Raw genomic sequence first — 16,329 nt, 5'->3', positions numbered from 1 at the left:
GAAGTTAAGCGTGTGGACTCTAAAAACAGCCCAGAATGGAAGCCTGGCTCTGTTCCTTCCTAGCTGTGTAAACATGGATACACCACTCACCTCTCTGAGCTTGTCTCCTCATCTATAAAATGGGGTAATAATTACTACTTCACAGAGTTACTGTAGAAATTAAATATATATAAAGTGCTTAGCACAGTACATGAATCACAGTAATTACTCAACATTAGTGATGGCAATGATGGTGGTGGTGGTGGTGATATCTAAATCAGCCCTGCTATTATTGATGAAATTAGCATAATCCATAGTATCTCACTCAACCTGTTAGTCTACCTAATTTTTCTTCAGTTTTCAGGCATTCCAAATTGTCCCTTCTCACCAAGAATGGAATGAGCGCAGGACCCAGAATCCGAAGAGCTGGGTTCTGGCTCTGGTTCTGCCACTAACTAGCTGGGTGACCTTGGGCAAGTCACCAACATCCCAGACCTGAAAGTTATCTTGTCATCAGCTCTGTCCATCCCCAAAGCAGAAGGTGCTGCAGGAAACATTCTGAGAAGAAGTGGAGGTACTGGTGTTAATGCAGAGACAAGGATGCAGAGAGACAGGCTGGCAGATAATCTGCTCTGCTCCACTGCAGACCACAAACAAGAATATCTAAACGCCTTACCTCAAAGCTTCCCAAGCTGTTCCAGAACCCTCGAAACCTGTTAGATTACACCAGACCGTAATCTCACAAGGGCAGGGACATGGGCTGATTTTATTCTCTACTGCAGGACCAGTGGCCCAATTATACTATCATAGTCTGTGTTTACTTCATGCTTGCTGAATAAACAAATATATTTGGGAAAATCTGGGTTAAACAATGTCAAACTGGTTCCTTGTGCGCATTTCTCAAAACCTTCAATACGTGAATAGGCTCTGTGAATCATACAGAATGCAGTATTTCCCACCCTTATTTGATCATAGAACTCATTCTACTTCCCTTGAATCTGATTAACCTGATTAACATCTCCAAGAGTTGTAGTGTTCTATAGAACAGTTTGAGAAACATCTTTAGCTTATTTATTTATGTTTTTTTTAGCCATGGCTTGCAGGACCTTAGTTCCCCAACCAGGGACTGAACCTGGGCCCTTGGCAGTGAAAGTGCAGAATCCTAACCACTGGACCACCAGGGAATTCCCAAGCTTACATAATTTAAGTCATTTTTACCATCATGAAATAAACATCTTACTCTTTATACATAAGGTAATTGAAAGGCCAACTACTTTGATTCACATCTAGTATGCAGCTGTTTTCCCCCAGCATCCTACACTTTCAAATCACCTGTCACCAGGCACGGCCTCAATGTCTCCCATCTCCTAAGCAGCAGACGTTCTGCCTCGTTTCTCTGCCCTGCTCCCTGAACCCTCATAACCAGTCTGCTCTGCAAATCCTCCCACCTTTTCTTCCACTATCCCTTCTCTTTTCATCCTCAGTCTTATTATGGTCTTCCTTCAACTGCTTTAATTACTCCTCTTCTTTTTATAATCAACCCGACAGAGCTTCAGTCTTGTAACTTACAATATCATCCCATGTCTGAAAACTTCAAAGTACTCCTCCCTTTAATAATAAAGGCTGGGGCTTCCCTGGTGGCGCAGTGGTTGAGAGTCTGCCTGCCAATGCAGGGGACACGGGTTCGTACCCCCGTCCGGGAAGATCCCACATGCCGCGGAGCGGCTGGGCCCGTGAGCCACGGCTGCTGAGCCTGCGCGTCCGGAGCCTGTGCTCCGCAACGGGAGAGGCCACAACAGTGAGAGGCCCGCGTACCGCAAAAATAAATAAATAAATAAGTAAATAAGTAAATAAATAAGTAAATAAGTAATAATAATAAAGGCTGGTGGGGACCTCCCTGGTGGCGTGGTGGTTAAGAATCCGTCTGCCAATGCAGGGGACACAGGTTTGAGCCCTGGTCCGGGAAGATCCCACATGTCGCGGAGCAACTAAGCCTGTGTGCTACAACTACTGAGCCTGCGCTCTAGAGCCTGTGAGCCACGACTACTGAAGCCTGCATGCCACAACTACTGAGCCCACGCACCTAGAGCCCGTGCTCCGCAACAAGAGAAGCCACTGCAATGAGAAGCCCGCGCACCACAACGAAGAGTAACCCCCACTCGCTGCAACTAGAGAAAGCCCACGTGCAGCAACAAAGACCCAGCACAGCCAAAAATAAAACAATTAATTTTTTTTAAAAATTATAAATAAAAAATAATAAAGGCTGGTCCTTCGCTTGCATTCTCCACACTGGATCCTCCTTAGGGTTATTCCTTAATCTTAAGTACATATAATCATGTCAAATCCCATCTGGGTTCCCTCTTCCCATCCTACCATTTATTTCTAAGAGCTCAAGCAACTAAACGTTTTCACATTCCCATGCCTTTGTCTGAGTTGTTCTCTCTGTCTAGAAGAGCACCTGTTGAAATCCTACTCATTTTCTAAGGTCCCAATCATAGGTAATCTCTTTTATGAAGTCTCCCTTATATCCCACTCTGGCCACAATTAGCTACTCCTTTTAACTACCTCAAGGCTACTGCACAACTTACCACAGACACAGGAAGTTAGTTGTACATATGAATGCAGAGATGGCAGAGCTGGAAGAGAAGACCACGAACCAGGTGAGTCTATCAAGCAGAATGACCAAGAGGTTGGTGACAAAAGGAGAAACCAGAAGGGTATTTGCATGAATGGCTTGAACGCTAAAGGAGAAAGGGTTTTGGTAAGACCTGGAAGCAGCAAAGGGAAGCCACGAGAAGGCTACAGCAGAGAGAGCTGCAGAAACGGGAGTGTTTTCACTCTGTGAGACGGCTGGGGTGTGGGAATGTTGATTCACAATGGAACAATGCCCTCAGAGGGCCACCGGAAAGATTTGGGAAGGAAGCCAGTAGAAGGATGGAAGCTCAGAATCACAGGGCAGTTGAGAGTACATAAGTAGACAGCTGATCAGAAAGGCTGGGAGCCAAGGAAACTGGGGATAAGAGGCAATGCCTTAGCCTAAACTGGCTGAGATCCCAGACAGTGTCAGGGGCCAGATGAGTTAAGAAGTCAACAGTCTTTGATCAACATTCAAAAGTACACTGATGAGTAATTTTTCTAATGTCTGCAAAGAACAGATTTCCCTAGTGTTCCACTCATGGCACAATCCTTATCCCTGTGGGTTGGCTGTGCCATGGGGGTAGCGGGTTGGGGGGAGTATCAGGGAGGGATTCGGTTGGGTGTGGTATCTCCCTTCACTAGGACAGGGCTCACAGACCAGAAAGGGAAGAAGCAAGCTGAACATGTACAGAGTTTACAGGGATCAAAGATCTCCAGGCATGGGGCAGACAACAGTAGGCACCAAGGCCCAAGATGTAGTGAGCTCATCCAAAGGGTAGACAGAGAATGGCAATGAGGAATGCAAGACAAAAATATCTTCTGAAAAGTCTGTCTATTAGGCAGGGTTTTCAATTGCAAATAATTAGATTTAGGTACACAACAGCAGCAAAAGGAATGTATTAACTCATATAACCAAGAAGTCCCGGAAGCTTCAGAAACATCTGAATCCTGGGGTTCAAATGATGCTGTCTGTGCTCTCACCACCACTCAGTGCTACTTCTCACTGCATGCCAGCCTCATTCATTCTGTCCTACTTCACATAACTTCCTCCATGTAGTAGAAAGATAGCCACCAGGAGCTCTATGCTATATCACTCCAGCAGCCAAAAACTCCCAGAGGAAAAGAATGACTCCTCTCCTAAACTGGAGCAGAAAAGGAGCCTGACTGAGTAAGCCTGGGTCATGTGCTCACCCCTGAACCAATCACTTGGTCAGATGGACAAGGCACTTCTCAGATTGGCCAAAGCTGAGTCACATGACCATCCCTGGCATTGGTGTCAACCCCACCCAAACCACATAGATTGTGGACAGAGATGTTCCCCAGAGGAAGGAAGTCTGGGCAAACAAATAATAAGTCTACTATAGACAGTGTGGTCACTTGTCAGTCAGGCGCCAGATACCAAAAAAGAAGCCCAGTCTTGCTGCTTAAGCACAGAAGGGCTTTGAAGTCAGACAGAACTGGTTTTAAACTTTAGCTCTGACACTTACTAGCTGGGTGACCTCAGGTAAATTACTTAATTTCTCAGCACCTCAGTTTCCTCCTTATAAAATAGAATAGTACCTACCTTCTAGAGCTGTTTGGAAAGATTAAATGATATAATGCACATAAACTGCTAAGCACAATGCTTGACATAAAGTGATCAGTAAATGGTAGCTATTATTAGTAATAATAACAATCATGACAATTATTATTTAGAACAAGGGTGAGCTTGAAGAGTGAGCTGTGACTCGGTGAAAGAGAGAGCCAAGTCAGCACTTGGATAAATCATCCCTGGGTCAAGATTCATTAAGGGCAACTCAGGATACAATACAGGGTCCCTGAATGAACTCTAAGATGACAATTAAAATCAATAAATGTATTGAGCACCTATTATGTGCCAGGCACTGTGGATACAATTATGAATAAGACACATGGCTCCAAGATAACCTACCATGAAAAATGACTATGGCTTCATGACATTATTTTGCGGGGAGGAGAAGTTGACTGAAGCTGCTTCCTTACTTTCAGCCATAGGCTGTGGGCACTGGAAAAGTGCTGAGCATACATAAGAATGATGCCTGGGGCCAACTGCTGGAATGCTAGGAAGGTATAAAAGAACTACAGTCACAGTCTCCCCTCCTCAAAAAAAAATGCCTTTGCATGAACTAGGAAAAAGTGTCTCTTCCTTTAGAAAGTTTACTTCCATCTTCCAAAAAATTCACAGTAAACAAATCTACTAGATCTTCCATGTAAATGACATATCCCAGAGTTTTGCAGTGTATAACCTGCACAACTGTACATGGTAGGCAGAGAATATGACATGGGGGCTGAGAGGGGTCAAGGGATAGGGTGGGGATGGAGAATCTGGGAGTCCCCAGGCCTGTGGAGACAGAGAATAACTTTTGCTATGGAGCTACTCCATTCAATATGGTAGCCACTCTCCACAAATAGCTATTAAGCATTTGATATGTGGCTAGTAAAACTGAGGACTAATTTTTTTTTATTTTATTTCATTTTAATTAATTTCAATTTAAAATGTAAAACTGAAGTGGTGTAAATATGTTTCCATTAACTTTGTTTGGTTGGACTACATTTTACTTTATCCACTGCAGTGCATAAGACATTCTATTGAATTGCATTGTATTGCAATGTATTGTACTATATCGTATTGCGCATATCAAGCTCCTGAGTTGTTTCTGGTATCTCATTAATAATTTTTATATGATTACATGGTGAAATTATAATATTTTTTAAATATTGGGCTACAGGGCTTCCCTGGTGGTGCAGTGGTTGAGAGTCTGCCTGCCGGTGCAGGGGACACGGGTTCGTGCCCCGGTCCGGGAAGATCCCACATGCCGCGGAGCAGCTGCGCCAGTGAGCCATGGCCGCTGAGCCTGCGCATCCGGAGCCTGTGCTCCGCAACGGGAGAGGCCACAACGGTGAGAGGCCCGCGTACCGCAAAAAAAATGTTGGGCTACACAAAAAATACTATTACGATTAATTTCACTTGTTGCGTTTTGCTTTTTTTTAATGTGGCAACTAGAAACTTTTAAATTGTATGTCTGGCTCACAGAATATTTCTATTCACCAGTGCTGCTCTAAAGAAACCTTAGGATCTATAGTACTAAGAAGCATGGAATGATACCCAGAAGAACTGGTTGTTTTTGGTTTTGTTTGAAGCAGACCTTTATGTTTTCTTCTAGGTTGTCCAACTCTGTTGACCAGGAAGGAAAATAACAGAAGGAGAGGGGAAGAGGGTAGTTCAGTGTGGATAGCTCAGGAGAGCTATCAGAGTACACTCTGGAGTCGGACTGTATTGTTCTGAACTCTAGCTCCACCATCTAACCAAATTCCCCTGAATCTCCCTGGGCTTCAGGCTCCTCATCTGTAAAATGCTTAAAATAATTTTGCCCACTTTATAGGGTTGTTGGGAGGATTAAATGAGATAATCCAATGTAAAAGGTTTAGCATGGAGCCTAGCACATTTATGTGCTCAACTAACTATTGGGGGCCACTGGGGCATTATTTGGGAATAAAGAAGGTGCAAATGAATGGTCTCCCTGTACCATGCTCAGGTTGCCATGGTATAAGAGGGCACACCCTGTCCACATGTCTCCTCAGCATTTATCTTTCTAGACCAAAGAGTTGGACAGGAGTCTACTTTACTCAATCCTCTATGCTTTGATTAATATGTTGGCTTTTTTCTAAGTGCATTATGTTTTTAAGGTACATTGATGAAACTATCTTAGATGCTAAAGGATTATGAAAATGGGTAAGGTGGTATTTCTGAATTGTGTGTAACAACAGCTAAGATTTAACTAGCTTTTTTGTTCCAAATCCTACACTGAATCAATGTCTTCAGTTAAGAGTTTACAGTAATATCTGAATCTCTTTCTTGAGTAAAAACCAGAACGTCCATCTGCATGTACAGATGGACTCATTTTACCTAAATGCATTCTTTACCTCTTCCCTGCCATTTTGCATAAACTTGAGACCAGCAATTTGGCTTTTTAATGTCCCAAAAGGTTCCTGTTGACTGTAAACTTGGAGTTTACACTGTGTACTCCCTCTTCTACATGTTTTATTTTAAAAATAGTTTACTCACGTTTGTAACCTGAGAAATGTCCATCTATGCTTAACCTTTGTTCTGTCTTCCAAACCCTCCCTATTTCTTTTTTTTTTTTTTTTTTTTGCGGTATGCGGGCCTCTCACCGTTGTGGCCTCTCCCGTTGCGGAGCACAGGCTCTGGACGCGCAGGCCCAGCAGCCACGGCTCACGGGCCTAGCCACTCCGCGGCATGTGGGATCTTCCTGGACCGGGGCACAAACCCATGTCCCCTGCATCGGCAGGCGGACTCTCAACCACTGCGCCACCAGGGAAGCCCCTATTCCTGACTTTTAAAAACATTTCTCCCAGCCTCCCACTGACTCAATTTATTTAATAGCTTTTGTGTGGAGTCTTTTCAAAAACACTTGGAAAATCACAGATTATCCCTAACTTCCATAATCATTTAAAGTTCTTCAAGAACTCTAGTGAATTTGTCAAACATGATTCCTCCTTACAAAGGAGTAACCTAGCCCCCCAAAAGGTTTTATCTGTTTAAAAACTGTAAAATCCACTTTCCCAACAAATACACTTGTGCAGAATTTATTTTAGATTCCACTTGTTCCACAAAGTCCAAGAAAAATTCCACAGACATTACATTAAATCTACCGTCTGATTCTCAAGAAGCCATTATCCTCTGTGAGGCTCACTTTTCTCATCTATAAAATGGGCATAATATAGATGCCCTTTGCTAAATAGAGCAAGCCATCTCATTACTCATGAATGTATATAAAACACTCTAGGAAAAGCTCAAAGTCCTTTACAAGCATTAGGCCATGAATCGTTCTGAAGTGGACTGTTAATTAGGTGTGTTATTATGCTTTGTTTAATAGATGGAAAACCTAAGGCATGGGAACACAATACCATTTAATAGCTAACTTAAAAATCTAGCCCAGGCTTTAAACATTAGTCAGAAAGATGTCAGGGGAAAAACCTGAATAGGAATTTCACTCTGCTCTAGCTCTTTATCAAGAACTACTATATTATTGCAAAATTCTCTCCAGTTACTGGTTGCCCTGTCCCTCCTACTTTCTCATGCAGTCCAGGAATGGGGAAATGGTGGGAGAGTTGTAATTCCCTACTGAACATATAATGCCTTCCCCCGCTTACAGAAAGGGTCATGAACCCTAGACCAGGTACTAAGGACAAATGTAGTTTCACAGATACCATAACAATTTCTCCACGTTTTGTTACTGATCCCTGGAAACTTTCCCTATCACACATCCAACAAAATAAAATGAGGCTATAGACATTTATCAAAAGAACACAGCCTCTGCAAATGAACCTGTCAGGTTACTCGGGCTTTATTATCTAACCTACAACTGGTCAGATACATGGCATGGCCTCAGTAACTCCCAATAAACCTTATGTCTTCACACAAAGGAGATACTGTAGATCCAAAAGGTCAAAAAAGAGGTAATGGAAACTTTATATAACTTTATATAGCCAGTGAGTTTTTTCAAATTATTATTTTGTGTCCTTCTGACATTGATTAACAGAAACAAGAAATCCTTTAATCCCAGAGTGGTATTTTGAAAAATATTTCCCAAGGAAACAATCCCCAAAAGGGAAAAACATATAACAACACTACTTACTTAAAAACAAAAACAAACAAACAAAAAAACATATGTCCAACAACTGGGGAGTGGTTCAAAATACCATTGTATATTAACATGAAAGACTGTTACCAAGCTATTAAAAATGGCAATTTTTCTTATAAGAAAATGTCTATTTGGAATATTGTTACCAAAGAACATTATGCCTGAGCTAATTATAACCTCAAAAAGTGTGTGTGTGTATATATGTGTGTGTGTATGTGTAATATGTGTATATATATACATATATACATATACATATATTTATATAAAGATTATAGAATTTGGAGTTACATAAACGGTTGCACACAATGCTCCTTAGGTTAATTATCTTCTAGAAAGGTGCTAAAGATTTGTAGAAAGTCAAATGATGATAAAGATGATGGAGAGGGGGTTCACCAAGAGTCTCTCTGGAATAGTTTTGGGGTCATTTTTAATCTCTTTTTTATAAGCTTCAATATTGTTTCAATTTTTTAACAATGAATAAATTTCTATAAAATGACTTTTTTTTTTTTTTAATGATGGCAGGGAGAGTCCAAAGAGCACACTGAGAGCTGGGGAATCACAGTGGCAGGCAGAGTTCTATCCTTTGTCTGGGGGAGGAAAGGGGGTTGCATCACCACCTCTGAGCCCCAAAAGCCTTCAGCTATGATTCCAGAACCTATGAACAAGAATTCTTTAATGCAGTGCTTCTATAACTGGTTTAAATATGTGACAAATAAGTTGACAATACTTAAAAAAGAAGAAAAGTAAAAAGCATTCATAAATTTACATATATAACAGCATTCATAACTCAGTTAAATTGTATTTCTGTTTCTCTACATGGTTAAAGGATCAAGCATTTTTAGCACTCAAAGCAGGAAAATAAAAAAGAAAGCCAACTGCCTTCTGTGAAACAAAAATAACCCCAATGGTAAAAACTAACTTTACTGCATGCTTAAATTATATTTGCAGAAAAATAAACTTTGAAATCACTACTTTGCAGGGAAAAAAACCCACGATTTATTTTTGGGGGTAGTCATGTGGAGCTCTCACAAGTTGTGGTTGAAACCTAATACTGGGAGATACATGAGGACATCAGAGTTTCGAAGGAAATACCTAACAGAAAGACACTGCTGGAACTCTTTTCAGGATAAAGAGAAGACATGAAAAGTTTTCCCCGTTAAATCAGGCTAGAACTTCAAAAAAATTAAAGGTAGAGGGAGTAGGATATTTGAGGAGGAGTTCTACTTTATAAGCATTTCATGTAGTATATGACAATTTAAAGTCTTTCATTTTTATACTCTATAGCTAAGCATTTCCAAAACTCTCAACCTTAAAAAATAAATGGCATGTAGTTACGAAAGGAAAAATATATCTAATATTGCTGAAATCCAAAGACATCTTCTTTTAGAAACGTAACACTTAGCAGACTAGAAAACTAATCCGCACACACCTCCCTCCCTCTTCCAAACCCACTCTTCTTTGCCATAAAAATCAAGACAATCAGGGCTTCTTCCCTGGTGGTGCAGTGGTTGGGAGTCCGCCTGCTGATGCAGGAGACGCGGGTTCGTGCCCCGGTCTGGGAGGATCCCACATGCCGCGGAGCGGCTGGGCCCGTGAGCCATGGCCGCTGGGCCTGTGCGTCCGGAGCCTGTGTGTCCGGAGCCTGTGCTCCGCAACGGGAGAGGCCAGAAGAGTGAGAGGCCCGCGTACCCAAAAAAATAAATAAATAAATAAAAGAAAGCTACACTCCAGGCACTCAGGAGTAGTAATGAACAAAATGAAACAAAACTCTCTACTTTCTCTCCCTCCTGAAAGCCCAATAAAATGACAGTAAAGGGATAAACCCACAAGGATGGGGAGAATGAAAGAAGAGACAACAGTAAAAACATTTAGGTGGGGTGAGGGGAAGCCAAGAAACAACCTGATTTATACCATGGAATCTCAAAATGCTAAATAATTAAAGGCAATTGGACCCTTTGTGGGGAGTGGGGGGACGGGGGCTGATCTAAAATAAAATAAAAATGGAAAGCCTCCTTGGAAAGCACCTGGATCTCTCAGGTCCCTCCAGCCACTCTGAGCAGTTAGGTGATGGCCCCTTCTCTACCCCAGCAAAAACACCTGGAGTTTCTTCCCTATCCCCTCCCCGAGAGGAATTACATGAACATATAACTACCCCAGAGAGGGTGAAAAAGAGAAAGTCTCTGGATTGGAGTATGTCAGGCACAGCTCAGGTGTTTTACTGGAAATACTGTGGAGAGGTTATATAACATGCAGATGCTGAGACATTCAGCCTTCTTCTCCACCTCGTTCCCAGATCACTGGCAGCCAGACTCTTCCCACCGCCCAGGAAAAAGATTGGAAGAGCTTTTTCTGAGGACTCTCACCAGCCCAAGAGGTACTAACATCAAAATTTCCCCAAATAAAAGACTCAGCCAAATCACCCAACAGTTAAGTTCCCAGCCAACAAGCTTTTTAATCCCCCACTCAGATGTGAGTAGACAGCCTAGGGTATCAGAAATACAAGGAAAGCCTCTAACATGAAATGTAGAGACCTAAACAAATAAACAGACAATAGCAACTTGGGGAAACTGAGTCTATGCAGGAAGGAGAAAACTTTCCAGGTAAGAAAATATCTAGTATCCAGCCCAAAATATCTAGAATCTGAACAATAAGTTTCTGAAAGAGACATCACAAAATAGAGAGGAGGAAATTTTCAATGAGATAACTCAAGAAAATTTCCCAAACTGAAAGATGTAGATTTCTGGATTGAAAGAACCCAGCACAATGGATGAAAAGAGATCCATACCACAGCACACACCATGAAAACTCCAAGATTGTGGAGGCCAAGAGAAAATTCTACAAACTTCCACAGATGACACAGCAGGTTTGTAACCTGTAGACAGGTTACAGGCAATCAGAACAATTCTGAATTTCTCAACAGCAACACCACAAGCTAGAAGGTGATGGAACAACGCCTTCAAAATTTCCATCCTGTAAGTCTACACTCAGACAAACTATCAATTGTTGTGGAAAAAAGATATTTTCAGGCACTTACTGAAAAATGAGGGACTTCCCTGGTGGTCCAGTGGTTAAGAATCCGTCTTCCAATTCAGAGGATGCAGTTTTGATCCTTGGTCGGGGAACTAAGGTCCCACATGCCACAGGGCAACTAAGCCCACAAGACACAGCTAGAGAGCCCACGTGCTGCAAACTACAGAGCCTACACACTCTGGAGCCCACGCATCACAACTAGAGAAGCCCAACCTCCACAACTAGAGAGAAACCCGCATGCCACAACGAAAAATCCCATGTGCCACAACTAAGACCCGATGCAGCAATAAATAAATAAATAAACAAACAAAAACAAGGATGATTTTTTTAAAAAGAAAAATGAATAGACAAAATATGAATAGATAAAATAAATAGGAAGGAAAGCAGACATCCTGTGCATCCTTTACCAGAAAATTCCTTCAGAATGGGGCTATACCAAAAAAAAAGGAGTCTACAAGAAAGAAAGAGAAAGGCATGTACTACAGGTAACAGGAGATCCAATACAGAGAGAAATGATGGGGATCCCCCCCCCAGGATGACAAAGGGAGGTCCTCAGGGTGACATCTGTGCCCCATGTGTAGAGGGCAACCAGTCCAGACTAGAGCAAGCCAGGAGGCTCAGGGACAGTTTCTTTGGGGAAAATGGAATTGACAGAATACCTGACTCATCTGAGGTAAGAATTAGAAAACTGGTCAAAAGTTTTCGGTTGAATTAATGATGAGTACATAAAAAACTAAGCCAGTGAACAAACAAAGCAATTACTGACTCCAAGAAAAAGAAAAAGTTGTGCTTGGCTTGACTATGAATGTTAATCTAACCAAAATTACTGTTTAACTATTACAAGGATGGGAAAATAGGGAAGCTGTGGTTAGGCTGGGGGTTAGAAGAAAAAAGAGAGCCAAGTCATCACCTTCCACAGCAGGAAGTCAACAGATAATGCTTCCAACTGAAAAATTACGAGTATCACTTACAAGCAATAAATACCAAAATAACCAACTCGAAGAATCACAAGTGTTTGGTTCTGGAGAGGGAAAATGCAACTTGGATTAAAGGTTTAAAACTAAAACAAGAAAAAAGAAGAAAAGAACAAAACAAAAATCATATTGACTTCTATGCTTTTTTTTTTTTTTTGCTTTTGCTTTGTTTCCCTAATAACAATTTGGGAAAATTCCATCCTTGTTTTCCCTAAACAAACAAAAAAAAGTCAGGGACTTCCCAGGTGGTCCAGTGGTAAAGAATCCACCTTCCAATGCAGGGGACTGGAGGTCGATCCCTGGTCAGGGAACTAAGATCCCACATGCCGCGGGACAACTAAGCCCACATGCCACAACTACTGAGCTCGTGTGCCACAAGCTACACAGCCCACGTGCTCTGGAACCCGCATGCCACAACTACAGAGCCCAAGCGCCCTGGAGCTTGCGCACAACTAGAGAGAAGCCCACACGCCGCAAGGAAGATCCCGCATGCCACAACTAAGACCCGATGCAACCAAAAATAAATAAATAATAATATAAAAAGAAAAGAAAATGTCATTTTCTACATCTACACCATGTAGCTGTGATCATCTGAGCTCTGAGCTGTCAAATATAGTGGGAAAGTTAATAGTTATAATCCAATCCAAGGAAGGACAGGTTGAGCTAGGGCAGAGATGCAAAGGCAAGCCCAGGTGGAGGCAAGTTTGGAGGTGAAGCCAACTACTAAGCTTCTCTCTTCTGGGGTTCTTTTTAACAAAGCTATTCTCACAGCATAATCACCTGGGACAGGGTAATTTTAGAACTGGCAGTGACCATGGACCAATTTCACTCCTTTCTAACAGACTCCAATACCCAATTTATGACCCTAATACAACCAAGGCAGCTAGCCTCCACAGCGGTTGATCTGGGTTCAACTTCAGTTACTCCACTTTGCCTGTGTAGACTGGATAATAGGAGAGCACAGTAAGGGCTCTGAAGCAAGTGACACTGTCATCAACAGATACTTAGCTGAGCATCTATGCAACAGGCTGAGGATCAACAGCCCTGTCAACTCTGTGGACCAAGTCTCCCTGCCCTGAACAATAAGATGATTCTCCCTAGGAGGGGGATCCCATGAAGGGGTGGAGTGGGGTGAAAACCAAGGAGCTGGAAGAGCTGGGCTGGGGAAGGGAGGCACCAACCAGGTCAACCTGGAGGAACCTGTAGACAGAGGTGTGCCTGGAGGCCCAAGGCCCAGGATGCCAGCACTCTGCATACACAGAGGAAGGCAGAGAGACCAGCAATTCTTCCCCAAAAGCAAAAAGTGGCCAGACACTACCCACAACCCCAGCAGTCATGCTGTCGAGGGTCAACTTAGGGAGCAAAGGTTGCCATTCTCTGAGCTTCATTCTGACTTGATAAAACACAGCCCCTGCCCTTGAGTAACCAGCTGCTGAGAAAACAAGATGAATTTTTTTAAATTTTTTATTTATTTTTGGCTGTGTTGGGTCTTCGTTGCTGCGCACGGGCTTTCTCTAGTTGCGGCGAGCGGGGCTACTCTTTGTTGCGGTGCGCGGGCTTCTCATTGCGGTGGCTTCTCTAGTTGCGGTGCACGGGCTCTAGGCACATGGGCTTCAGTAGATGCAGCACGTGGGCTCAGTAGTTGTGGCTCACGGGCTCTAGAGCACAGGCTCAGTAGTTGTGGCGCACAGGTGTGGTTGCTCCGCAGCATGTGGGATCCTCCCAGACCAGGGCTCGAACCCGTGTCCCCTGCATTGGCAGGTGGATTCTTAACCACTGCACCACCAGGGAAGTCCCAAGATGACTATCTTCATACAGAATAAGTAGGTAAACAGGTTGACAGTGCTAAAGCATATATTAATATTCTATATTTTTTCCTATCTGTAAAGGTGTGAAAATTCTAGTTCAAGGACCCATGTGTGGTGGAGCACTGCAAGGATCCGCATGTGTTTGCAACACTTGCCCTATACAGTTCTACAAACCAAAATGTACACAACCTCCAGGAAGAATCCAGATCATTAACATAAACACAATGCAGTAAGCGCCTAGAGCTGACAACAGAATATATGGATCAGATTAATTGGAGTATTGGGAAAGTATAAGTTTTTCCTAAACAATGAAAATGTACCTAAACCAAAAAAGTATTTTCAAATACATAATAAGAATATTATACACACTTTTCTTTTCTCCATATAAATCATGACACTCCATACTACATGTGATTCTCGCCAGCTGAGCTACCAGCATCACAAACCAACCTGCTAAATCCTAAACTTATTTGGGAAACCCACTGGTTTGTTGGGGCTGTTTTCTCCTCTCCAGCTCTTCAGGGGAGAATCATCTAGAAGCAAGTAAATTCTCAGAATTTCCTAAGAGGAAAAAATGGGCCCTCACTGAAAAAACACAGGGTATATGCTCAAAACACTTAACTATAAGCTTCAAACCCACTTGGCCACCAGTCATCCTGTTGTTCCAACTTAACAATGAGATCTACCCTTCGAATCAAATCTTCCTGTTTCCAAAGAATGGCAATAGATGAGATTGTTTCCGAACCTGATACACAGCAACGTGTTATTCTTCCATGAAAACAAAACCAAAAAATCAAATCAAAAGGAAATTTAGGATCCAAGGGAAAGCGCACACCCCCAAGGCAAGGCCCTAGTTTTCCCAACACAAGTATTCACCGAATCCCTGTTATCAAGATTCAAACACAATTTCCTAGACTAAAAATGTGAGGCTGGTGGGGCGAGACGCTCACACACGTGCAACTGTGGAAAATCTCTGTAGATGCTGCCAACTTTCAATCAAGACTGCGCCGCCGCCCAAGCAGAGAGGAGGAATCAACTTCCCGCGGGGCAGCTGGGAAGTGAGCCCAACGTTTAACTTGCTGCGGGACGGCCCGCGTCCAGGGACCCAAGAGGAAAAGGGACGGGTGCTCCTCGGGAGGCGGAGAGGCGGAGGCGGCCGCCGGAAGGCGCGGATACGGCGGGACGCGCACCTGTCTCTTCGTGGTCCGCAGTGGACAGGTCCTCACCTGGCGTGGCGCACCCTCACTCACGGCGGCGCGGAGGAGAGAAAATCCTTTCTGGTTCCACGAGGCTCCGTCTCTGGGCTTGTGGAAGCCTCCTCTCGCCGCGCGCATCCTCGTCCCCACCCGTTCCCTCCCGGAGTGGCGCAGTCCCGGGGCCGCCCCGCCGGCCCGCGGCGCCCTTACCTGGCTGGAGCGCGTCGGCTGCGCAGAGTCCGGGAGACGCTGAAACCGGCCGGCGCCGCGGAGTCCCGAGCCTGGCGTCCCGGCCCCGCCCCCACTCGTCCCGCCCCGCGCGGCCCAGAGATCGCAGGCCCCCGATGGCTCCGCCCCCACACACCGAGGCCGGCGGCTACAGGTTCGCACGGGTTTGCTGCGGTTCTGAGAGTGGCGGCCCGAGTGGCCCGGATGGGCCTCCAGGCTACCCCGACCCAGTCGGAGTTTCCGGCAAGTCGCGGGAACGTCCCTGGTGTTCCTGGACGCCGTGCTGGGTCTCCTCCTTCACCCCTCACCCCAGAGAACTGACCCGCGACGTCACGGACACCCCCAGCCCATGAGAACCCGAGCAGTGCCACCTGTGGGTGACCGGGGACTCTTGTCGCAATTAGGGACCGCACCTCCCCTTCCGCTAAATGGTGGCGAACCAGGTGGGTGACGCGGTGCGGTGGAGCGAAGCAACGAGTTTTACCAAAAGAGTAAGTCTTTTCACTGCCAAACCTGAAGCAGCAGAGCGTATCTGATACACTTACGGGTCACATGGCCTCCCTAGTCCTGTAGTAACATTTTCTTCATTCACTGTAGGGTAGAAAATTGCCCTTAGGTAACTTACTGTATCCCGGGAACTCTTTCAAGTACATTACCCGTATGAACATTTCTATGAAGTATATGTTATCAGAATTTCCCATTTTTATGGAGGGTGAAAGTGAGGCACAGAGAAAAACAACCTGCCTAGTGTCACCCAACTAATAAATATAAAAGCTAGAATTCAAATCCCCGT

General features: G+C 43.9%; 1 protein-coding gene across 4 annotated transcripts in view; it reads right to left on the bottom strand.

Annotated features, from left to right (window-relative positions):
* TEC (tec protein tyrosine kinase) overlaps positions 1 to 16,329 on the bottom strand; it is a 136,724-nt gene that overhangs the window by 119,803 nt on the left and 592 nt on the right. For 3 of the 4 annotated variants that reach the window (XM_024746658.1, XM_024746661.1, XM_024746660.1), the window contains exon 1: positions 15,519 to 15,916. The exons of the other annotated variant lie outside the window; for it this stretch is intronic. The gene's annotated coding sequence lies outside the window, so the exon portion shown is untranslated. Of the gene's footprint in view, positions 1 to 15,518; positions 15,917 to 16,329 lie in introns of those variants that run through there. 4 annotated transcript variants of the gene reach the window in all.

This window comes from Neophocaena asiaeorientalis, unplaced genomic scaffold, assembly GCF_003031525.2.
Source record: "Neophocaena asiaeorientalis asiaeorientalis breed wild unplaced genomic scaffold, Neophocaena_asiaeorientalis_V1.1 scaffold19, whole genome shotgun sequence".
NCBI lineage: Eukaryota > Metazoa > Chordata > Mammalia > Artiodactyla > Phocoenidae > Neophocaena > Neophocaena asiaeorientalis.
The sequence above is the reverse complement of the archived record's forward strand: the minus strand, read 5'-3'. Positions and strand labels throughout refer to the sequence as shown.